The 26,847-nt window shown below is 42.1% G+C and overlaps 1 protein-coding gene across 6 annotated transcripts in view; it reads left to right on the forward strand.

The window, feature by feature from the left end:
• The window catches only part of FLT3LG (fms related receptor tyrosine kinase 3 ligand), a 152,573-nt gene that overhangs the window by 16,393 nt on the left and 109,333 nt on the right, over window positions 1-26,847 (forward strand). For 3 of the 6 annotated variants that reach the window (XM_072110201.1, XM_072110202.1, XM_072110200.1), the window contains exon 1: window positions 122-337. The exons of the other annotated variants lie outside the window; for them this stretch is intronic. The gene's annotated coding sequence lies outside the window, so the exon portion shown is untranslated. Of the gene's footprint in view, window positions 1-121; window positions 338-26,847 lie in introns of those variants that run through there. 6 annotated transcript variants of the gene reach the window in all.

A 26,847-nucleotide genomic window follows, 5' to 3' on the forward strand; every position in this document is an offset into this window, starting at 1 on the left:
TATCCTGAGAAAATAAAATCCCCTAACGAATATATATACTGGGGAACTCCTAATAAGGACTGTTATTTATTAATAGACAAGAATTTCTCCAGTACTCGGTCCAGTATTGCGGAAAGAAGCTTTCACTTTCAGTTTTTATCGTGAAACCGAGCTGAGCAACAGCGCGACCCCCTCTCCTGTATTAGAATATCGGGGGTCATCGTCATCCGGGGATGTACAGCGGGGGAGCTCCGCTTGTTAAACATCGGGGGAGAGAGAGTGACAGCACCTCAGCCTCAAGTGCGTGAAGTGTGAGTGAAGCCCCGCCGCGACACTGTCCATCTGCGGAGTCGTTCCGGTAAGGTGCAGGGGGCACTGGCGCAGTATTTAATCTCACTGTATTATAGGCAATGTGGACCTTCGATCCCAGCGCTTGTCATTTAAAGGGACGGAGCTGAACCTTGACTGTGTTAGGGTGACATTTCTTGTATACATAGATAGTTTGGTATGGGACTGATTCAATGTTTGTGGCTGTGCCATCACTGCAGATTTCTTGGGACAACTAATTTAGAAAAATAAAGAGACTGGTATAATAAGTTCCCCAAGTTATGAAAGTCAGAATATTTCTGGTTGCCCATGGCAACTAATCATAGCTCAGCTTTCATTTTACCAGTGCTCATGAATATTTTAAAGGGGAGCTGTGATTGGTTGCCATGGGCAACTAGAAATATTCTGATTTTCAGACAGCTTGATAAATCTGTCCCATTGTCCTACGAGAATGAACTTTGCCGCGATTCACAAAGATCGTGCACCCGATTTCCTGCATCTGTCGCTTTCCCGCTCAGGTCCGCCGGAGTTCACTTTCTTGTTCCCGGTGTATGTATGTGCATGTGTTGCGACACAATGTTAAAGTTAAAGTTCCTCACTGTATGGGGGTAGTGTCCCTCACTGTATGGCGGTAGTGTCCCTCACTGTATGGCGGTAGTGTCCCTCACTGTATGGCGGTAGTGTCCCTCACTGTATGGCGGTAGTGTCCCTCACTGTATGGCGGTAGTGTCCCTCACTGTATGGTGGTAGTGTTCCTCACTGTATGGCTGTATTCCTCACTGTATGGCTGTATTCCTCACTGTATGGAGGTAGTGTTCACTGTATGGCGGTAGTGTCCCTCACTGTATGGCAGTAGTGTCCCTCACTGTATGGAGGTAGTGTTCCTCACTGTATGGCTGTATTCCTCACTGTATGGCTGTATTCCTCACTGTATGGAGGTAGTGTTCACTGTATGGCGGTAGTGTCCCTCACTGTATGGGGGTAGTGTTCCTCACTGTGTGGCGGTAGTGTCCCTCACTGTATGGGCGTAGTGTGCCTCACTGTATGGCGGTAGTGTCCCTCACTGTATGGCGGTAGTGTCCCTCACTGTATGGCGGTAGTGCTCCTCACTGGATGGGAGGTAGTGTCCCTCACTGTATGGTGGTAGCGTCCCTCACTGTATGGCGGTAGGGTTCCTCACTGTATGGGGGTAGCGTCCCTCACTGTATGGGGGTAGCGTCCCTCACTGTATGGGGGTAGCGTCCCTCACTGTATGGGGGTAGCGTCCCTCACTGTATGGGGGTAGCGTCCCTCACTGTATGGGGGTAGCGTCCCTCACTGTATGGGGGTAGCGTCCCTCACTGTGTGGCGGTAGCGTCCCTCACTGTGTGGCGGTAGCGTCCCTCACTGTGTGGCGGTAGCGCCCCTCACTGTGTGGCGGTAGCGCCCCTCAGTGTGTGGCAACTAGAAATATTCTGACTTTCAGACAGCTTGATAAATCTATGTTTATGATTTTTACTGTTCATTTATTTTTATGTTAGTTCTAGGGAAAGGGGGGTTATTAGAATTTTTAGGTTTTTTTATTATAATATTTTAACTTTTTTTTTTTTCTTTTTTTTTTTTTTTTTTTTTTAATAAAATTTTTATTAAACAAAAGAGAAGTTTACAAGCATTAGACCATCATTCGGTCATACAAGTTACACAGTATTCTTAGACATACACCTAGAGTGATATTAGGCTTTCCAGGTCATTATAGAAACTTAGAAGTGTCAGTTCACATCATCACTATTGCAGAAAAGGTAACAGTCAGTTTCTTGTAGGGTGTCCATTTAGAGTTCTTGGTGATATATAGTGTCGGTAACGACTTTTTCGGTACTGAGTGTGTTTCCAGAGTATGCCTTCTTTACTTCTCAAACATAAAATAACTCAAACAAAAGGTTATGACAATAAACATACATATCATAAACCAAGGGTATATATAACTGTGCCCATTTTAGTCAGAGAAAAGCTTATTTCAATCTTGGAAGTAGCTAGAGGTCGTCCAGATGTTCCATTGTCTTGTGAAGGCTGCTAGAGTGTTGTTTTGATATGAAAGTGCTTTCTCAAAAGCGAAGTTTGTGTTGACTTGGGAGGTGACCTCGTGCAAGGAGGGACAAATTGATTCTTTCCAGTGTCTTGTTAGAATTAATTTAGTTGACATCAATATGTGTGCCACTACTGAGTTTGTGGAGAGAGTTTGTCTAAGTCAATAAGAAGGAGAGATTTCTCTGGTGAGTCTAGATTCTCTGTGACCCCTAGATTGGTTATTATGGAGAGGGCCCCCTTCCATAGAGTACGGATCTTAGGGCAGGCCCAAAGTATGTGGATTAGTGTTCCCCTCTGGCCACACAGCCTCCAGCAACCTGGGGGGGTAGAAGGGTAAATCCTATGTAATCTTGAAGGGGTGAAATACCACCTCATTTGAGATTTAACTATAGCTTCTTGGTGAGCCACACACCGAAATGATGAGTGAGTTAGGACCATTGATTTTTGCCATTGAGTAATGGATAGCGAGATGTCTAAATCCCTTTCCCACTGGGTCATATAAGGGAGTTTAGTAAGTTCGTGTCTATTGCTAAGCAATGTGTAGAAAAGAGTTATTCCTTTCTTTTTCAATACGGGTTTGTGAAGGTAATTAAGCACTGATTTATGGATATTCAAAATTTTCAGGTCGTTATAATATAGGAAGCTCCTGTTCTTCATAAAATTGAAAATTTCTCTCTCTGGGATGGACGTTTTTTTATTTAGCTCTCTAAAAGGGAGAAGTTTGTCTTCTACTATTATATCTGCAAGAGTATTTAGACCACAAGCCCGCCACTGAGAAAGATCAAGTTCTGGTATTTTGTATTCTAGATATTCCAAGGGAATTATATGAAGCGGGAGTTTGATTTTGTCCGATTCTGCGGTCACTAGCTTTTGCCACGCTAAGTCTGAGGCAGTAATTGTAGCTAATTTAGATGGGTTTGGGGTTTTACGCCATATGCCGTCTAATAGGCGAAACAGGAGGGGTTGTCCGCTTAATTTACTTTCAATTTCTCTCCAGGTCATGCTAGTTTCTTCATTCCACCAGAAGTATAGCTGGTCTAAGACTGCAGCCAAATAATAATCTTTAAGATCTGGAACACTGAGGCCACCCACCCCTTTAGGTTTGGTTAAAATTTTATGTGCTACTCTAGGCTTGTTGTTGTGCCAAATGAATTTGTTAAGTTGTGTTCTTATAGTATTAAAGAAGGACTCTGGGATAGGAATGGGGATTGTTCTAAATAAATATAAGAATTTGGGTAGAATCATCATTTTATAAGTTGCAATGCGGCCCATCCAGGCGAGGATGTGTTTAGAGTAGTCTGTCAGTTCTTTGTCTATTTTTGCTACAAGTGGAAGAAAATTTAATTTATATAATTCTGTAATTGGGAAGGCGAGTTCTATTCCTAGGTAGGTGACTTGTTTTGTTTGCCAGTCCAGACTGAATTGGGTTTTTAACCTAGTGAGGGTATGGGGGGATAAGTTCACTGGTAGGATCTGCGATTTAGAGTTGTTAATTTTATAGTAAGACAGGGAGCCAAATAGTTGAGCTAGTTGGAATATACATGGTAGGGATTTTTCCGGGGAAGTGGTCATTAATATGATGTCGTCCGCAAAAAAGGCGATTTTATGTTCCTGGTCCCCCACTTTAATCCCTACTATATCTGGATGTGAGCGAATAGCTTCAGCTAGTGGTTCAATTGAAATCACAAAGATGATAGGCGAGAGAGGGCATCCTTGGCGGGTTCCATTCGACAGGGTAAATTTATCTGAGAGAGTGCTGTTGACAAAAACTCTAGCTGATGGTGCAGAGTACAATGCTTTAATAGCCATAAACATATGGCCTTCTATTCCAAATTTGCGTAGTGTCATAAATATATACTCCCAATTTACCCTATCGAACGCTTTTTCCGCGTCAACTGTTAAAAATGTAGCTGGGATTTTTCTAAGTTGGCATATCTGCATAAGATTGATCAGTCTACGTGTATTGTCTGAGGCTTGGCGGTTTGGGGTAAAACCTGCCTGGTCGGGCGCGATTAGGGAGGGGAGAATTTTTTTAAGCCTGTTAGCTAGGATCTTGGCGTATAATTTAACATCCTCATTCAGTAGAGAGATGGGGCGGTAGTTTGCTGTGTTATCTGAAGATTTGCCTGGTTTTGGGATGGTGACTATTAATGCCTCTAGCATCCTTTCCGGAAAGGCTCCTTGTGCGGCTGCTTCTTTGTATACTCTACTTAGATATGGTGTTAGTACTTGGGGGAATTTTTTATAGAATGCTCCTGGGAGCCCATCTGGGCCGGGGGATTTATTGCTTTGTAGGGTCTTAATTGTTTTGTTAATCTCTGCTTCAGATATTGGAGCGTTCAATGAGGCCAACTGTTCTGGAGATATTTTAGGTAAAGATAAGCTGTCTAAAAATGTCTGTATTTCAGTCTGAGAGGGAACCCTAATGTTTTTATCCTCCCTAAGATTATACAATTCTGAGTAGAATGACATAAAAGCGTTTGCAATATCTCTAGGGGCAAACATTTTTCCCCCATTCTGTGGATGGAGAATAGATGGAATTTTTGATTTGTGAGCTCTTTGTTTCAGGCGTCTAGCTAACATAGCCCCGGCTTTTTGGTCTTGGGAATAAAACCGTAATTTCAATTTCTGAAGTGAATGGGTATATTTATGCAACATAAGGTTCCTTAGATGGGTACGTAGTTTATTTAATTCTAAAATTAGAGTTTGTGAGAGGGTCGACTTGTTCTGGGCTTCCAACAGTTGTATTTTTAACAGGGTGTCATTTATCTCCTTGTCTCTTTTTTTTTTAATCGCACTACCTATGGCTATAAATTCTCCCTGTGCAAACCCTTTCAACATTACCCAGATCGAAAAAATTTTAGCTTCCCCGTTATCGTTGAATCTCAAAAATTCTCGGAGAGCATTCTCCATTCGGGCCGAGTGTAATGCCTGAGCTACAGAGGACATGTTGGCTCTCCAGATAAAATCGTTATGGTCTGAAAATTTATCCATGATCTTGATTTTAACTGGAGCATGGTCAGACCAATGTATAACCCCTATTTCAGAAGATATTACTTGATCTATCATTCGCCTATCTATTATTATAGAGTCAATACGTGAGTATGTCTTATGTCTGGGGGAGAAATATGTAAAATCTCTTTCAGTTGTATGTTGTATACGCCAAATATCATGTAGATCATTTTCCCAGAGCAAGCGGTTAAGAGTAAAGGATCTAGAGGGGTTAGTAGAGGTAGTGTCCATCTGAGGATGGTTAATTGCATTATAGTCTCCACACATTATTAAGAAGCCCTGTTTGACTGAAGAGACTTTTTTAAGAAGTTTTTTAAGAAAAGGCCCCTGCTTGGTGTTAGGTGCATATATATTCACTATTGTATACTGTAAGTTGTTAATTTTACAAACCAAAATTATATAACGGCTTTGAGGGTCTATAATGGAGGTTTGTATATCTATTGCTAGAGAAGATTTTAGGGCAATGAGGACACCTCTTTTTTTTTATGGAAGGAGGAAGAGATTATATGTGGAAAAGATGGATGGGAAAGTTTTGGAGGATTTGCTGAGCAAACATGAGTCTCCTGTAAGCACACAATGTCTCCCTTTTGTCTCTTCACCTCATTCCATAATTGTGATCTTTTAAAGGGACTATTTAGCCCCTTAACATTCAATGAAAGTATTGATAGTGCCATAGGAGATAATTAGAAACAAGCTAAAGGGGACTTTCCCATTTTCCTTAATAAGCATTGATACCCTTAAGACAGCGTTAGTGGATAGTGGATAATAGCAGTATGGGCAAACATTACAAAACATTTTAACTATACAGAAAAACATAAGGTTAAACAAGAGATTTCGTACCCGTTTTTGATAGGTACCACACTGGGGGAAAATAGTCCTTGTGGAAACGTAAGGACATTGAGGTCGGCTCCACCACCTTTTCCAGTCTTCAGGTGTTCTTCTTCTTCCTCCATCCTGGGTCTAGGTGTTTGAGGTTGCTAGAAGAAGTTGATTGTTGGGGATCCAATCTGGGGAGACCCCAGGAGTCCAGGGTTGCTATACCTTCTTCGATGCTACTTATGGCTACAATTGTATTATGCCTTTTAACTAGGATTTTAGTGGGGAAACCCCATCTATACGGAATGTCGTTCGCTCTCAGTATAGTAGTTATAGGTGCAAATCCTTTCCTTGCCTGGAGAGTGGCCGCTGACAAGTCTGCGAAGAGCTTGATAGGTTCATAAGGTGCTGGAAGCGTGGTGAGTTTTCTGGATTGTGCAAGCAATTCATCTTTAACATGGTAGAATGTAAATCTAGCCAGAGTGTCTCGAGGTATTGTATCTGGCAGATTGTCAGGCTTGGGCACTCTATGAGCGCGGTCGATGCTAAGTTCATAGTCTGCCAAGTCAGGGATGAGAGATTTGGTTAATTGCTGAACGTACGGTTTAAGCTGTGAAGCAAGAATCGACTCAGGGATGCCTCTTATCTTGACGTTGTTACGTCTGTCCCTGTCTTCATTATTGATAAGTTTTGCTTGAATGGATGAGACTGAAGCCTCCACTGCGTTATGGGCATCTACTAGCTCATTATGTGATTCAACAAAGGATGCTAGCTTGTCTTCAGTGTGGGACACTCTTTCTCCTAGCTCTGTGAGCGAGGTTTGAATAGGTTTAATGAGAGCAGACAGATCAGAATGCAGGGAGGATCGCAAAGCCATAAGCATAGACATAAGTGTGTGTTCAGACACCATTTTATCTGAAGCTTGGAATGAGGCAAAAAAATCAGACTGGTGAGAGAGAATATCATTCACCTGATGATGTTGTGCTGGATCCTGCTTCTTAGCCCGTTGCTTAGCTGGGCTGTTGGTAGGTGAATCCTCTGCTTCTTGCAGGGGGGATGCCGAGATTCGCGAGTTCTCCTCAGAATGAAGAAGCAGTGGAGGCATGCTGCAGTCTTCCTCCGTTTGAGCGGGAGAGAGATGAGCTGGTGCCCGGAGAGAGCCTGAGTCTAGGCTCCAGCGTTCCGGGACCTCAAAGGAGGCTGGTGAGTTATTCCCCGACGGGGGGCTTGCTCGTGCCTTGCGTTGTGGCAGAGCGCTGTGCGGCGCGCTGCTGCCTGCTGGAGTCCGGACCGCGGCGCCATCTTGCCTCCTCGTGGCGCTGCGCGGCGGGTCCGGGGGAAAATAGTGTCCTATCTGCCTCCCTCCCGGTTCTTTGGCTCCCCGTTTTATCCCCATGGAGGAGGGAAGGGCGCTGGTGAGTTTGCTGGGCATTGTGCCCTCTGGTCGCTTGGATAGCTGCTGCTTAAGCGGTAGTGGAGCCGGAGCACTCTCCTCACGCGGCCATCTTACACGGCAGCCAGGCCACGCCCCATATTTTAACCTTTTTTAATTTTTACTATTTTTCAGACTCCCTAGGGTACTATAACCCTAGGTTGTCTGATCGATCCTATCATATACTGCCATACTACAGTATGGCAGTATATGGGGATTTTCCTCATTCATTAAAATGTGCTGATCGCACACTGTAATGAAGGGGTTAAACCGAGGCTGTAATGGTGATGGATTGCCACTCCCCGATAACATCACAGGGAGGGACAATCCTCGGCAAGATGGCGGAGTGCATGGGCGCCGCCATCTTTCTGAAGCCGGCGGCCATTGGAGGGAAAACACCCGCGATCGGTGCTAGCGTGTTACCGTAAGTCTTTGCTGCAATATGCCCTCTCCATGCACCCAGCGAACGGGGTTGAATTGAAATTTGATAAATTTGCCCATTTCTAATGGTATGTCCATATTATATTGCAAAGAACATATTTTACACATATTTAGCTGTCTACAGGATTCCCTGAGCCTCTTAGATGTGGAATGAACAGGTTTAACCCCTTTCCGCACCTTGACATGATTCTATGTCATAGGATGCAGGTTGTTCCCGCACCTTGACATAGAATCACATCAGGATTAGAAGCTGAGCCCGTGCTATCACCGCAGTAACAGCCGGAATCGCAACTATTGTGATCCTGCCTATTTAACCCTATAGGCGCCGCGGTCATAGTGACTGTGGCGTCGATAGTGCATCGGTGTGACAATCGGGACTCTCCGTGCTGGGGGCATGGCTAACCATGAAACTGGCTGGATGCGTGTGAGGAGAGCTCCCCTCTCCTGCCCTGTCTGGGTATGCAGCATCCAACACACAGATGCCAAAAGCTATTCCTGTGCAGGGAGCTAAGATCTTATCTAAAGAATCTATTACCGTTGTTGAGGATGCTGCTTTTCACTCTGATCTTCCTCCACCTGAGTTTGCAGTTCATACTCTTAAGGGAAACCCGGAGTTACAGGCCCTACTGGCCCTATTACCCTCTAAAGGGGATATGGATGTGCTTGAAGCTGATAATAAGGATGCATAGAATCATGATCTCCAACAAGTCCAAGAGGAAATCTCTGAGTTACAGGAAAGGGTAGATGATCTGGAAATTATTAAATCTGAAGTCTCCGCCACGCTAACAGATATTCGTGAGCAAGTGTCAACAACTGTGTCTCAGCAGCGCCATCTTATGCTACAAATGGATGACATGGAAAATAGAAACGGGCACCAACAACATATGCATTAGGGGCTTGCTTGAGGCTACACAGCCCCCAGAAAATGTAATACCCTACTGAACCGTCCTGTAGACTCGCCCATTGAATTGGACAGAGCTCATAGAGTGCTGCGAGCAAAAAGCTCGGATCCATCACGTCCAAGAATTCATCACTACACCATTAAGGAACAGAACATGCAAAAATCAAAAATGAAGACAATCAAACTCTTTCCTAACCTTTCAAGGAGGACATTGCGTCAAAGGGCAGTACTACGCCCATTGTTGTCCCTGTTGCAAAATAGAAATCTAGCATATCAATGGGGATGTCCGTTCGCGCTGAAAGTCTGCTCAGGCTCCAAAACCCTGACTCTCTCACAGCATGAAGAACTTCAGTCCTTTCTGCAGATGATGGACTTGCCTGTCATACGTCTTCCGGACAGGAATGCGCCCATAATCAACTGCCACAGAAAAGGCAATCACAGTAGAATTTAGAAGCTGCTCCATTTGTTGCCTCGCCATGACCCCAGAGACAGAAGCCTAGAAGAAACCTATCTGAGGAATGTTTCCAGGAGGACTAATGGTAATGGTTCCCCTGATGCAGCATATGTGATGCCCCTCAGTTGTTCTTGACATTTGTTTGTTTAGCGCTGGGGTGGGGTGGGGGGGAATTGCTGAGTGTGTACCTGTTGCGCCGGATGACTGTGAATGATATACTCATGATCTCCCCATATTAGAGTCCTGTTATGTCATACATTTTTGTAATCTGGTATTTACTTGACCCGGCTCTCCACCTCGAAACCAGTATATGAGCTATCTTACTAGGTTTGTCATACCTGGTGAAGCCACATTTCCCCCCCATAGGTGGAACTGCAATAAGACCTCTCAGTTCCTTCTTGCTTAATTGCATTCCGGTTATTTACTTAAGCTCTGACCTATTAACCCCTTCTCAGGTCGCCAACCCCATGTAATAGCACTTTTCACATTTTTACTGAGCAGACATTTACACTCCTCTGACATGTCTACCCTAAACATTGCTTCCTTTAATGCAAAAGGACTTAACCTCCCAGAAAAACAGTCACAGGTCCTTTATACATTTCACAAGCATAGAGTTCAAGTGTTGTGTATGCAAGATATGCAGGGCTCTATTTTTAATGTATATGCTCCTAATTCAGGTCAAACCAGTTTCCTGATAAGAGTCCTAGATCATCTGTGTACGTTCCTTGATTTTCTGCGGCAACCTTAACTCCCTCCTTGATACCTCTACAAACTGGCCCTTCATCCCGTACAGTAAGATCTATAGACTCAGGAAAAGTTTCTCTACAATTATGTGATGCATAATGAATCTGCAGAAGCCATTAAGCCTCGGGTCAAACGAAGACCTGAGGCTACCATGGCAACCGATCGCCGCCCCCTCGATGACGTTCGGGGGCGCGGCGATCGTAATGGCATCAATGCAAACGTCGGCTCATATCTCAAAAAATGACGCCTCACACAGCTCCGTGCGCCAAAGTATGAAAAAGTTATTAGCGTCAGAAGATGACAAAAAAATGTTTTTCTTTTTTGTACACATTCGTTTAATTTTTGAAAATGTATTAAAACACAATAAAACCTATATAAATTTGGTATCACTGCGATTGCACCAAACCAAAGAATAAAGTAGGCATGTTATTTGGAGCGAAGAGTGAAAGTCGTAAAAACTGAGCCCACAAGAACGTGACGCACGTGCATTTTTTTTAAAAACGTTTCCACATTTGGAATTTTTTTTTCAGATTTGCAGTACAGGGCATGTTAAAATAACATTTGATACACACAAAATAAGCCCTCACACAGGTCTGTACACGTAAAATGAAAAAGTTATGAATTTTTGAAGGTGGAGAGCGAGAAATGAGCGAAAAAACCCTGCGTCCTTAAGGGGTTAAAAATATTTTCAATATAATCAAATATCCTAATCCAATAATCTTTTAATTTAACGCAATCAAACGCTACATGAACAAAGTCCGCATTCTCCAGGAGACACCTCCGGCAGAATGAATCAGCCCTCAATTTCATTCTAGATAGTCAAAAATTTGTGAAAAAAACTTAACCCCCTTTTTATTCCAATGAAATCAGAATGGATCTGAATTCATCAAAGTGAAAATGATCCCATATTGGGGAGAACCAAAAGATACCCTCAATCTCCTTAATCTTTTTATAAGCACCCCAACATTTATCAAGTAAATTAGCCATACAAATTTCTTTATAATTATTAAATCTTAATTCCCCACTTTCTAATAAAGAGAAGATGGAATCCCTACTACTCCTAATTAACTGTATCAATTTATCAAAGGCGTTACAGGTCTTCCTAGTAACTAAGAAGGCCAATTGTGCCGCCAAGAAGTAACCAAATAAATAGGGGAGCCCTACCCCTCCATCCTCCTGAGGACAATAGAGGTGAGGTGACTCAAGATACAGGCGGTTCGTGCATTTTAAGCTGTATTGCCACAAGCATTATTTCAATAAAAGAAGGATTTTTTACTACTTATCTGGGTCAAGCGCTGGATTCATTTCCTGTTTTACAAGTGAGATTACCCAAGCACCTGGTCCGTGTGGAATCCGAGGACGCCGAGACTTCCAGGACAACGTGGGGTGAGCTACAACTAAGAAACTTGATGTTTTTGTTTGATTTATGCTCTGGCATAAGGACCATAGTTGCGTCTAAGCCCCCCCACCTGTAACACGAAAATTTGGACACTATAATAGACTTTCCGCCTAAACATATGTATCATTAGTCTCAGCAGAGCGACAGATTAACAAGGGGACACGTCTCATACACCTCATAACAACAGCATTATGGCCACAGGTGGAGACAAAAGAAAAGAAAGATTAGCTCAAATATTTGGAGAAAATAGCCAAACACAACCCCCGAATATGGACTTACAAAATAAAATAAAACAGTGGGAAGATTTAACCACACGGGAGGTGTTGATTTGGTGGGACTATACAACATTAAATAACTACCTATCAAAGGAAATGATCCCCAGAGGACTTAGAATCAAAAAGATTCCTTCATATATATACACAGAAGAGTTTGTGACAAAATGGAACGATATATTGAGCAAATGCTCACTGGATTTAATGAAACTAATAACCACACATGAAAAAGATAAATTAAAAGAAACAGAAAGTGAGTTACAAACCATTAAACAGGAGTTACAAGCACAGTTAACATCAGAGAAGTTTATAGAAGTAGAAGAGCGATTAACCAGATTGACTAATGATATGGAAGAAACAATCATGGAAAAGAAGAAAAATAAATTCAAGAGAGATACTTATGACTATCAACATAATCAAGTATACGAATGGGGCCGACGAGAGCAGCCATGGAACACACCAAAATCAATTTTAAAATCACGCCATAGGAAAAGATCTTCAACAAGGAAATATAAAGTAAGCTTTAGTTCTTCAGAAGCAGAACAATCAGACAACAATATGGAAACCATTGCATCTAACAAGCAAGGCACTAAAAAAACATTATCTTACTATCAGAAAGAAAAAACCTCAACAAATCGGGCAAAAAACGAAGGAGGAGAGGAGGACGTAGACACAAGCACAAAAACGATCAAACCAGATCGGACCCTCAGGAGCAAACAGAAGTAATTCCAACCAAGTTGGCAAATGATGATATAGAAGTCCTTAATCTATCCGACCAACCATTGACATCAGAACAAATAGAGGTTTTAAAATTAGGACTTAATTTCGTGCCAGAAAAAACGTTTGATTTATTTTCGACTCTGTTGGATATAAACAAATTTATACGGGGTCTCACACTGAGAAGACACTTCATGACACAAGAAGAACATGAAATACAAGCACCAAACGAAGAAACAGAGAAAAACATTTTCCAGGGATTCAACTTTATGGAACAAAGGACATTAATTAATATGTTGGAACTGGACACAGAACAAACTTTAAATGTAGACATGGAAACATCCAACCTAAGGATAAAAAACCCAGGGTTTTATCCCATAAAATCCAGAACCGATTCTATGACTACCTTTCAGGAAGTCATGGAAAGGGAGTTGAAGCAGCTAGCAGACCAAAGTAGGAACCTCAAGCCTAGAAACATCTCTTATAAACATAATAAAGCATTAAAGGAATTGAAAAATAATCAAAATCTAATGATAAAAAGGGCTGATAAGGGGGGATCCATAGTAGTAATGGAAACACAACAATACAACATGTGGATACAACAAATGTTAAAAGATACCAAAACATATGGATCCCTGCCTTCTAATCCCACAAATAAGTTTCAACAGACACTCACTAATTTACTCAAGGAGGCTTTGGGCTTGGGAGTCCTTAGCAAAAAACAATATGATCACCTTAACATAGGAAATCCTACCGTACCACACTTATATGCCTTGCCCAAGGTGCACAAAGGTGACAATCCACCACCAATGCGCCCAATAGTATCAGGCATAGGTTCGCTAAACGAGAGATTAAGTGAATGGATAGATTCCCTCCTTCAACCACTGGCAGTTAGAACCCCTGGGTATCTCAAAGACACGGGAGACGTTATTAAAGCCCTACAAAACATCACATGGGATAACACGTACACGTGGCTTAGCTGTAATGTCACAGCATTATATACATCTATTCCACACCATATAGCTGTAGAGGCCATTGACCATCATATAAAGAAACACAGTGCTTTCAGTCAAAATTTGCAAAACTTCATGAGAGAAGCACTGTGGTATCTTATGACGCACAATTTTTTTCTCTTTGACAACACATTTTACCTTCAACTCACAGGAGTCCCGATGGGAGCCAAATATTCTCCCTCCTTGGCGAACTTAGTTATGGCATACTGGAAGGAATGTCATTTGTATGACGACAGTAATCCATTTCTTGACTCGGTTTTCTGGTATGGCAGATACATCGACGACCTGCTGTTTATATGGTCGGGCGATGTGTCTGCCATACCAGAATTCGTGGGTTACATGAATAATAATCAATTCAACATACAGTTCACCCACTCTTATCATAACTCATATATGGTGTTCCTAGACCTAAATATATATATCACTAACAATCAAATACAAACTAAGACGTACCGCAAACCGATCTCAGGAAACACCATCCTACACGCCAACAGCTCACATCCAAATCATACAAAAAAAGCGATACCAGTAGGAGAATTCACCCGTGCAAAAAGGAACTGTAGTTCACAAGATGAATACAATAGGGAAATCAATGACATCAAAAATAGGTTACACAAAAGAGGCTATACCACATGGCAATTGAAAAGGGCAGAACTAATCACAAGGAACAAAGATAGAAATGTATTGCTACACAATACCAAACTTAAAAAAGCTAACCCCAAGAGGGACAACAAGCCCACGTTGGTACTAAGATTTAGTCCACAATTTGATCAAATCAAAAAAATTGTTAATAACTGTCTGCCAATTTTGTTCCAAGATAGCAAGGTGGCTGAAATTCTGAAAAGTGGATGTAACATAGTATCTCGAAAGGCCACGTCCATAGGTAACCTCATAGCCCCCAGTTTCCCCAAAAGCGATAACAAGAAGAATTGGCTACATCATAAGGGCTTTTTCAAATGTGGCACCAATCCATGTAAGACATGCAATTACGCGCTACCCACAAAAACATTCTATAATCAAGACAATACACAACAGCACAACATAATGTCATACATGAATTGTAACAGTGAGGGTCTAATTTACATCATCGAATGTACACAATGCAATAAGAAATATGTTGGAGCCACAACAAGGAAATTAAAAGTGAGATTCCTGGAACACCTAAGAGACATGGGAAATACTACGCAACAAAAACAAATAATATCAGGGGCATCAAAACACTTTAATCAATTCCATGGTGGACAAACACAAAATTGTAGGGTATATGGAATAGAAAAGATAACATTAGGAAAAAGAGGAGGCGACATACAAAGGCGCCTATTTGACAGAGGCGTTTTGGATGTTCCATTTACAAACCAGATACCCTCAGGGTTTAAATTACAGAAACGAATTGATGTTCCACTATTAGGAACATAATGGGGACAACACTATACAACACAATAGAATAAATAACAACTCCCCTTAAAATTGCGATTTACTCCCCTCCTTTAAGTTTCTTTGTGCACCATAAATGTTTACAAGGATGTTTACAAGGATGTTTACAGGGATGTTTACAAGGATGTTTACAAAACGTTTACAGTATAATACCTTAGACCCTAATACTATATAAACGCCCTTCTTGCCCTCCCATAATCATAGCATGTAACCCCACATTAAGATATTTTCATCTTGGGTCGTTCAAATGATAGTTAAAGCTAATATAACAGATTAGAACTGATTAATAACCATCACCACATTGTGCTGGACCATAGAATAAACTTACCCAAACGGAGTTGATAATAAGTAGAACACAAGTTATAGAGGTAATGTCTCCCTGCTTAAAAACGAATAGCACCGAAGCGGTGCCGTTTTGAAAACATAGTAACCTGCACTTGTTTTTAATTGTCTGTTTCCTGCACACACCCGCCAAAGAACAGTTTATATATGGCATCACACTCAATTATAGGTGCTTTCATTTTTAGAACCATACAAATCGGACAATATTTAGCACCACGCATGCCAAGGAATCCATGTCGGATTTTCTCTTTCTTTGCAAGGAATCCATGCCAGATTCTCTTTCTCTCTCTGTTGTTTCAGGGAGAGGTTTCTGGTTCACTTGCATTTATTGCCTCCTTGGCGTCTGTGACACTAGCCATGAATAAGAGTGTCTGCGGACACTAGAAACGCGTAGGCGAAGCCAGGTTACCACCATCTGTCATAGCTCGCTGATGACTCAAGATACAGGCGGTTCGTGCATTTTAAGCTGTATTGCCACAAGCATTATTTCAATAAAAGAAGGATTTTTTACTACTTACCTGGGTCAAGCGCTGGATTCATTTCCTGTTTTACAAGAGAGGTGAGGGCAGCCCTATCCTGGCCGGCCGCTTCCCCCATATCAGATCTCTAACTAGCCCTCCAAGGTCATAAACAACTTTTTAGGTATCCAGACAGGGGATACCGATAAAGGGTACAGGAATTGCGGAAGGAGGAACATTTTTACTATCCCCACCCCATCCTCTCTAGAAAAAGGCATTTTTATCCAACCCAAAATATTACTTCTCATCCTAGTTGGGGGGGTAATATTCAAATCCACAAACCTTCAAAGATCCCCAGAAATCAGGATTCCAAGGTATTTGAAGGAGTCATTTCTACCAAAAACAGAAACTGGCACCCCCTCCACTTCTCCGGTTCTGTCTATAGGGTGAAGGACAGATTTCCCCCAATTGATCTTTAGCCCTGAGAAGATTCCAAAGTCATCAACAACTTTAATAGCCTCCTGAATGGAGTTGTCTGCACTCTGCACAGTCAGCAGGATATCATCAGCATACAGGGATATCTTATCCCTCTCTCCCCCGCTTCCCCAACCCCTAATCCGATCTGCCTCCCGAATTTAAATAGCCAAGGGTTCCACGAATAGGGCAAAAAAGAGGGGGGAGAGGGGACACCCCTGTCGGGTCCCTCTGTGTAGCTGAAAGGGCTCGGAAAGTAAACCATTTACGCACATTCTTGCTATTGGAGAGTGGTACATTATCTTAACCCACTTAGTAAACACCCCTCGAGCCCAAATTACCAAATCACCCTCCATAAATAGCGCCATTCCACCCGATCAAATGCTTTAACTGCGTCTAAAGACAGGATGGAGCGGTCACCATGAGTCCCCAACTGCATATCTGAAAATAATCTGTGCAGATTGTACTCAGTTCCCCTTGATGGGATAAACCCATTCTGATCCGGATGGACAAGGACGGAGATCACCTTTTTTTAGTCTAGCGGAAAGAATCTTTAACGCTAAATTTTTTTTATCAGAATTCAATAAAGAGATGGGTCTATAAGAACCCATGTCAACTTCATTCTTGTCCTTTTTAAGAATCAGAACTATGGCGGCCTCCGTCATTGAACCTCGTATCGCCCCATCCATAAATGCAGCTGCAAACACCACCTCTAATATAGGGGACAAAACTTTATGATATTTTCCATAAAAAGCAAAGGGGAGACCATCCAGTCCAGGTTCAGAATCCGCCAATCGGTCCATTTAGTGATGCACTCTGCTCCTCTGAAAAACTAGGAAGAGGGATCCGATCGAGGTAGCTGTCCAGCTGACTGTTCGTGTACTCTGCTTTAGAGTCATATAATGACTCATAAAATAGTCTGAAACTCTCAAGAATTGCACTCTGATCATGTTAGAGTTTTCCAGTAGAGTTTAGAATTGCGTGAACCCCTTGGTTACTTTTTTCCTAAGGAGGTTAGCTAAAAGTTTACCCGGTTTGCCCCTTTCTACATAGTTCTTATAGCCTGAGAAGAAAGCTCTATGCTGGGATTTTTCTGTGATAAAAGAGCTATAAGCAGATTGGGCCTGAATAAACTTATCCCTATCTGCAGCCACAGACGTTGTCGCCCATATCTCCTGGAGAAGATCTAGGTCACTTTTTAGTTTTAGCTCCTTCTGTCTAAATTCCCTTTTCTTCCAGTTTATTTCTGAGAGGAAAATACCACGCAGGTAGGCTTTTAATGCATCCCAAACCTTCACCGGGTCTCCGCTCCTTTTATTTCGCTCCCAAAATTCCTGTATCAGTCGCACCATCTTTTGCTCATTATCCAGAACTGAGAGCCAATGGGGGGGGTAGAGCAACTTGAAGCCCCTTTCTCTCCAGAAGAGCTACAACAGGTGGTGAAATCCCTACCAGTGGGCAAAAGCCCTGGTCCTGACGGGTTTAAAGCGTTTTTTTAAATAAATCCCTACTCGTAGAAATCTCCCGTGCAATACTGAATGTTTTCAATTCTATTTCCCCTACTACATCTCTCCTCTCCTTGTTCCTCCATGCCCATATCACAATGAGCCCAAAAGAGGGAAAGGGTCACCAATTGTACCCTATATATATAGACCGATTTCCCTATTAAATTCAGATGTGAAAATTTATGCTAAATTAATAGCATTCCGCGTGTCTCGCCTTGTGGGTTCCCTAGTCCACCCTGATCAGGTAGGATTTATACCCTCTAGAGAAGCAAGAGACAACACGCTTAAAACATTTTCCATGATCCATCATGCTAAGCAATCTGCCGCACCATTCCTGGCGCTGTCACCGAGTTGGGATTAATGTTGGTGCATATTTAATCTCTCTACAATAACGGTACACGACAGGTATGCCCTTTATCCCCATTGATATACGCACTTGTGATTGAACACCTGCTCATTGCAATACGCAATAACCCGAACATAACATGGCTGAGAGTAGGGGGAACCACACATAAATGTTCTGCTTTTGTGAACGATGTTCTACTTTATCTCGTTGACCCTATATCATCTCTCCCTGCAGTAATGGAGACAATAAACAAATTTGGCTTCTTCAGCAATCACAAAATCAATTTGTCAAAGTGCATAGCGATAGGGGTTGGACTTGATCCCGTGACTAGCCAGACTTTGAGTAGCCAATACCCATTTACGTGGAGGAAGGAGGCAATAGCCTATCTTGGGATCCGAATTCCGTCAGACCTCACACAAACGTATCAGCTCAATTATGGGCCATTTTTGAGACAATCAAAACGGATCTTGCCAAGTGGACCACTAAAACAATCTCGTGGGTGGGTAGAGGTGGGTTTTATTAAAATGCTTCCCAGGCTTCTTTACCTGTTTCAGACCATTCCACCAATTCCCAAACTTTTCTTCAGTAAGCGCACCATATCCTCAATCGCTTTCTCTGGGCAGCCACTCATCCTCGAATATCCATTGTAGATTTGTAGAAAACAAGGGGGATTAGGAACTACATGACTTTAAAGGATACTTTCTTGCCTCCTCCTTAGCAAGAGTACTGGACTGGTTCCACAATAGGGAGCACAAGCTCTGGGTCCGATTGGAGGAACAGTTGTTTGTGTCACCTCTTACGACCCTCCCCTGGTCTAGTAGGTATACTGCAGTCTCACACCCCCTGAAAAATTTGCCTTACATAGCTGCTCAAGTGATGCAAACATTGAATCGATCTTCTGGGTCCACGTTACTATTTGCTCCTGACCATCTCCTGACTCCAATAACCGGAGTCCCCACCGGGGATGTCGAATAACTTTCTAGCCCCAATACGTGAAAAGGGCCCCCGACGGTTTAAATCAGTTACCGAGAACGATGTTGTTAGACCCTACGAAGAGATGTTCCCCAGCAATCTCCATTCCCCCCGGGCACAATTGGATTATAACCAACTAATACACTTCTACCAAGTCAATCCAAAAGAATAATAAAGTAGGGGATATGGGCACTACATTAAATGTAAATGTATCCGCTACTCTAATTATACTGTACCCCAAAAAGATAGAACCAAATAATGAAAATCTCAATTTACAAATATAACATGATAAATGTTATTATAGACATAGTTACATAGAAAAGCAGAGCAATGGAAACAAATGTTTATATTAAAATCAGTGCATGCCTTGCAGATATAATGATTTCAGTAATACAGGTCAAACAATACAGTCACTAAATGGAGGCATGAAAAGCATGTGAATAAATATCAATAGGAAAACCTGGAATATAATAACATTACCAACTCAGCAGCCATGCACCGCACAGCCCCGACATGTGTTTCGCTAGTAGCTTTCTCAAGGGGAGTCCCCTTAAAAAAACTACTAGCGAAACCCGTGTCGGGGCTGTGCGATCTCAGAATCGCTTTGATAAGTAACAGTGTTCAAAAGTTATACCAAATAAAGCGACGCAAGTCAGAATCCAAAAAATGGGACTGAGCCTTAAGCTACAAAATGGTTGTGTCTTTAAGGGGTTAAAGCTGAGCAGGTGCCTCTAAATAAGGGTTTTCATGATTTTCATAAAAATGAAAAAAATTGCACCCACAATTCTAAACCTCCTAACAACCTAGAACAGAGAGAGTATGTATAAAAAGCCACGCCAATGTAAAGCAGACATTTGGGAAATATTAGTTATAAAGTTACTTGGGTGCAGGAAATTTTGAACTTTGAAAATGAATAATATTTAGAAATTTTTGCCAAATTTCTATTTTTTCATAACTAAACACAAAAGATATCATCAAAATTTCTCTATTACTTTGTTTTCTCGTCACACATTGTACTTCAATCTCAAAATCCTTTGGATATGTTAAAGCGTTACAAAGGAATAAGGCACGGGCCCCAATATGTATTGCACTTTAAGTAACGCCCACTCCTGTACATACCGTATTTTTCGGATTATAGTCCAGTGTGCCTTCTATATAAACCATACTTACAGACAACAGCTGCCTTGAACTGTGCACAGGTCTGCCACCTGGTGGTCCTTCATCCTTATAATCCGGTGCGCCTTATAGTCCGAAAAATACGGTAATCCCCTCACATGTGGTTGTGCCAATAACAACTTCTGGTATATACGGCTGCAGACAACACAGGAGAAATCACTACTTGTTACATCCAGTGACTGCAGGTGACGCATCCTCCATCTTCTCCATTAGGCATCACCACGTCTTATGTTCCTCATTGTCCCTACATCTGGGTTCCCTGAGAGTGTTATCCTGCTGCTGCTCCTAACACTCCCCCCAAATACTGTAAGGCTGCGTTTGTTTATTTTGAATTTAAACAAAACCAGGTGCTTTTTACCGATCACATGTGTTTCATGGGAAAACATGTGAGATAAAACCGAGGACTGTCCTAGTGCCACGTGTGAACGTACCCCAAGAAATGTGTCCCACAAAGTTATCCCCTGTAATGTCCCCCACATAGCTACCCCCAGTATTGTCCCTGAAACAGCCCCCCCCAGTGATGTCCCCCACACTGATCCATAGTAATGTCCCCACACAGCCCCCAGTAAGTAATGTTCCCACACAGCCCCCCAGTAAGTAATGTGCCTCACACAGCCCCCTAGTGAGTAATGTGCCCACATAGCCTCCTAGTAAGTAATGTGCCCACACATCCCCCAAGCAAGTAATGTACCCACACAGCCCCCTGTAATGTCCCACACACAGCCCCCCCCAGTAATGTCCCACACACAGCTCCCCAGTAAGTAATGTCCCACACACAGCCCCTCGGTAAGTAATGTGCCCACAGAGCTGGGGAATGAACAGGCTATTTGTGAAGTTTATAGTGGAATGAACATGTACAACACATAGAGCTGTGTACTAAATTTTGTGAGCTGGACAGTGAACACATTTTCACAGTATGGATTTTAGGCCTCATGCATATGAACATGTGCATATTACAAGCTACAAACAATGGACCCAAGTTGTCATGTTTGCGGCCAATGTGTTTTAGGCTTTTGAGTTCCGCTCACATGCAGATAACAAAAGAGAATAGAGAATGAGTTGCAAACAGAGGCAGCAATGGGGGCTGTTATAAAATGTGCGGCTGAAGCAGTCAGCTAATACATTGGACCAGATATATTAAGGTGTTTGCGACAGTTTTTTGTGTAACTTTGCACCTGATAGAACATCTTTGGAGCTTGTACAGGTATTTATGAAATGTTTGTGCCACTTTTGTGTCCTGTCCCAAAACAATGTTCTTGTGCAGGGGACCTTATAGTGTTTAATTAGGAATTACTGATGTACTGTACATGCAATAAATACCATATAGTATGAGTCAATGACATTTTTCTAATTAAACCTTTAAATTGAGTCCTGTATATTGAAACATCCAAACAAATTATTGAACAAAAAAACAAAAAGAAGGAACAAAGACAAAGATGGTGATTTTGCTAGCAATAGTGTTGGGAGATATAAAGAGAATGACAAAACTAAGAAATCGAAACATTGTAAGCGAAGTCCAGTTTTCAAAATGTTTATATGTATAAAAAATATAATTTTTTTTTTTAAGTTTTGTACAGGAATCCTGTACACAGCTAAATATATGTAATAAATGTTCATTGCAATATAATCTGCTCATAACATGCTCATAGCATGATCATTCCCCATCTAGGATGTACAGATTATTCTGTACACAGCTAAATATGTGTTAAATATTTTCATTCCACTATAAGCTATATATTCTGTACACAGCTAAATATGTGTTAAATATTTGCATTCCACTATAAGCTATATATAAAACCTGTTCATTCCCCATCTAGGAAGCATGGGGAACTCATTATACCTTTTTTCTTTAGTTTTCTAAATTTTTTTAATGTCCATTCTTTTTCTTCATTCCTTTTCTTCATTATTTTTAGTACCGTAGGTCCCAGATTTCTTATCTGTTAATGAAATTGCAGAGACCCTCTGTACTGTACTTGTTGAACAGTGAAAGTCTGTGGTGATGATTCATGGTGCCATCGATTTCTGATTTTAACTGCAGCTCATGACTTACATTCAGCTACTACGTTAGTATCTGTAGATGTTATGTGATGATCACTAGCCTCTACGTAGTGTCACCCATGTCACATGGACACCTCTTGCTTGACTTGGTAATACTGGAATTCAACACTGCTTGATCCTTACTCACATACTGTCCTTATGCTGCGTCCTATTTTGGGTCTCATATTTTCTCCTTAAGGTCTCTCAACATGCTTCATTTACTAATTAAGGACACATCTCATTTTTACATTTTTTCATATCTGCTACGTGTCTCGATATGCAGTTTTAACTTTGGAACACTTTACCTTACAGAGTTTATTTCAGACTGGGCGTAACTACAGTGGTAGCAGCCATAGCAGCTGCTTTGGGGCCCACAGTGTCAGGGGTCCCAGCCTAATACCTGATACAAGAAAAAATTGAGACTGTGCAACATTATATACATGCTGCACATTGTATATGCACATATTTCACGATACACAGCATGAAATGTTAGCTCTGGTAAGAAATGTCGGGTAAATGTGTAAGTATATGTCAGGGGAGGACTTATATTCAGTGTGTAGAACTGTTGAATAATATGACAATTAGTATCTCTTGAACATTTACAACATCCTGGAGATCTTTACAGCTTCATAAGCTCTGACTTGCAGAATGTTCTGTGGTGACATCAAAAGACATTTGGTCATCTCTTCTCCACACCTATCCCCATCCCTGCATCATGACTTGGAAACAAAGAACTGTTTGCATATTCCTGGACTCTCCCCCTCATTAACACTTTGCCTAATCCTAAATGACCCTGTGGACTAATTAATCAATGGGAGGTTCTGAAACCTGAACCAAATAGTAAATGTATGAAACATTGTGATATGCAGGAAATACTGTTCACTCTATGGAGGCTGCTGGACAAGCTGAGTGTTTCATATTTCTCCCACCTCAAAGGAATCAGGATTTACTTTAATTTGTAAGTTTCTGTTATTTTTCTCCCTTTTATTCTATAACTGTTTTGCTGTGGGTGTCATTTTATATTGTAATTGTTTTGTTTTCAACATCTTTTTGGACGCACTGAACAACCTTTTGTAATTAAAGATTTCACTTTAATTTTGGTCCCTATATGGTCTGCGAACTCATAGCCTTGTAAAGTGAGGTTAGCTGTGTGACTGCTGGAGTGCTAACCCATACAGTCACACCCCAAGTCACGTGACGAGGCAGTGGCGTCCTCGCCGTGACAGTATACAATTATGTGAATTTTCTGAGGGGAGAGGGGCCACATTGAGAAGTGTGCTATGGGGCCCTGCCTCTCCTAGTTACACCCCTTTTTCTTTTAATGACCTGTTGTACTTCACATTAATGCTATATTTGAAATTTTATGCACTTTTTGAAATAGAAATTTGGTGAATGTTGAAAAATTGTCAGTTTTCTGATTTCTAAATGCTATGCTCGTACAGTTACTCTAACTACCCAAACTACCCAATCGGTCTTTGTGACCGAGAGACATTGGTGCCTTAATGTCCAGGTCAATGTTTGCAGTTCTTATATACACCAGCTGGGAATATACTGCACATAACTATAAAGGACCCAAAATCTACACCAGGTCTGTCATAAGGGAGATGTAGATCTCACTTTATAACTCAGTCGTACCTTAGACCTCCGGGGGGGTATTTATCAGGACCTCTGCGCAACGCCAGTGGCGCAGAGGCCCTGAAATAATCGCAAATGCTAGCTTATTGCTAGCTTTTGCGATTATTTGCTCATGCTCCGCCACCTTCACGCCAGTGGGGCGTGGCCGGCCGAGCGGAGGGCGTGGCCGGACGGGAGTGGGCCGGCGCGGGGCGTTACTATCCCCACGCCTGCGCACTTGCTGCTGCCGGCAACTTTTCATACATGTCTGGCGTAGGATAAACGCTATGCTGCCAGCAGCCCCGATACATCAAGAGGCAGAAGCCTCTTGATGTATCAGGCTGTGAATTTGCAGCACGAGCGCCAGCGTATGATAAATATCCCCCTCTACCTCTGTCCTGGTCGTCTTCTTGGTTGCTCTTCGTAGATGACAATTCTTCTCCGTCAACTACAGAACTTCCCTGGCCCTTACTTATTGCTACAGAATTCACCACAAGACGTCTTCAGGTCCAGGCAGCTTAAGGCAGAACTGTGCTCCTAAAAGAACCACAGTCACTTATAGTATAACATCACAAAGATAAAAAGTTTCTCCTAATTTATAAACGGCACCCACTAATTGTTATACAGCAACAATATCTTCTTATTAATTTATGTTTATTCCCATTCATTAATATTGCGAAAGCAGTACCCCCAATTAATTTATATGTAAACCTGCACACCTTCAGAGCAGACTCCCTCACCAATCCATATGTAGTCAGCAGTGCGGTAGTAATATGTAGCATAGCAGACCTAACTAGTTAATACAGTTAATATAATGTTCAGGGGCCCATTCCCCTCTCCCTCTAATAATACACTGTCCAGGAGTTTCCCCCCAATGATATAATGTCCAGGAGTCCCCTCCCCAATGATATTCTGTCCAGAAGCCCCCCTCCCCATATATATACTGTCCAGGAGCCCCCCCCCCCCCATTGATATACTGTTCTGGAGCCTGGAGCCCCCCGACCCAATTATATACTGTCCAGGATTTCCTGTCCCCTCACTTCCTACATACTGTCCTGCCCTCCAATGATATACTGTGCAAGAGTCCCTCCCATTGATAAACTGTTCTGGAGCCCCCCTAATGAAATACTGTCCAGGAGTCCCCTCCACCCCAATTATATACTGTCCAGGATTTCCTACCCCCTCCTTTCCCAATGACATACTGTCCAGGATTTCCCCCCCCCCCCCTGCGATTATATACTTTCCAGGAGCCCTCCCCCAAATTGATATACTGTTCTGGAGCCCCCCCCCCCCAATAAAATACTGTTCAGGATTCCCCCCACCCCAATTATTTTCTTCCAAGATTTACTTCCCCCTTTGCTTCTTAATGAAATACTGTTGAGGAGTTTCCACACCCCCTCCCTAATAATATACTTTCCAGGAGTTTTTACCCCCCCCATAATTATATACTGTCCAGCAGGAGTTCCACACCCCCTCTCTAATATACTGTACAAGAGTTTTTACCTACCCCCCAATAATAATGTACTGTCCAGCAGCAGTCTCCACACACACACCCTGAACAAAAATACTGTCCAGCAGGAGATTCCACCCCTCTATAATAATATACTGTCTAGCAGGAGTTTCATACACACCCCTTAAAAAAATACTGTTCAGCAGGGGTTAAACGTAATACTTACCTTCCTTCCCTGGTCTGGCGAACAACCCCCCTCTACCCCGCCAGACTTTTCATTTTCAACGTCCCTGCACTCTGCCCACACACACAGTGTATGATGCAGCGGTGTGATGATGTCATCATGACCATGCCATATAGTAAACACAGGCATGCAGAGCACGGGGACGTGCCTGCCTGTGCCGCTGAATCAATGCTATGTATGTCTGAATGAGACACATAGAATTGGTTCTCTATCCCCTCTCTTGTTGGGCCTGGTCGTAGGGTCGCAGATGATTACGCCACTGGTGAGACTTTAACTTGATAGGATAGTTTTATTCATTACATCCCTTTTTAATAAATAGTAAAACTGAATAAACTAATATGTGCAGCATCACTCCATCAACCTTTCCTAGGTTCAGCTACATGTACTTATGCAACTCTGCAAACTGTAAGCTAATTCTTTACTGCAGCTGCTTCTACATTTTGCTCTCAGCTGACAGTCTGGAGGGGCACACTTCATATGCCTATATCACCTACAAACACAATTGATGTCATATTAAACAGAAGAATACGCCATTTAAAATGATATCTGGTTTGTCCATGGATGCTTCCTAGAACCGTAGATATCCACTCTTAAAGGGATATTCCCACAAAGACAAGTTTCTTAAATATACTCAGGATAATAAAAAATAACACATTCTCTAATCCACTGTTTTTAACAAAAATACAGCATTTCACAGATATAATTCCAACCTGTCTCTATCAGTCCTGGTGTGCACAATTTCAGTTGACCCTGGTTTCCGACCCTGTATCTTCTGACTTTAGGGTTGGAAGACTTATTGTTCTTCTCCCTGATGCTGCACTGCGGTAAGCTCCTCTCTGCTCTCTCCCTCTAGCCCCCACCCTTGGATTCCAGGATGAGCTCACACACCCACGGACTTCCTGCCGACAAACAACACATAACAATGTGTAGAGTAAAGCTACAAGCTACAGACAAGTTCTTTATTCAGGGGAGGGGGGAGGGGCACATCAGATCTGACAATATATTGGGGCAGAGCAGAGATGTAGCAGAATGACCTGAGAATGTTATATGCAACGTATGGATCTCATCATCTTATCTCTGATCTGTCTCTTTTCTCTTTCTATGTGTCAAATACTAATACAATGTTCAGAAGCTAAATGAAAGTTTATATAAACCTTCTACCCTGATAATGTAACCACACACTATCTCATAGCACTTCAGGGATCATAATGGGGCAGATTTACT

The sequence above is a fragment of the Engystomops pustulosus genome, chromosome 6 (genome assembly GCF_040894005.1).
Source record: "Engystomops pustulosus chromosome 6, aEngPut4.maternal, whole genome shotgun sequence".
Taxonomy (NCBI): domain Eukaryota; kingdom Metazoa; phylum Chordata; class Amphibia; order Anura; family Leptodactylidae; genus Engystomops; species Engystomops pustulosus.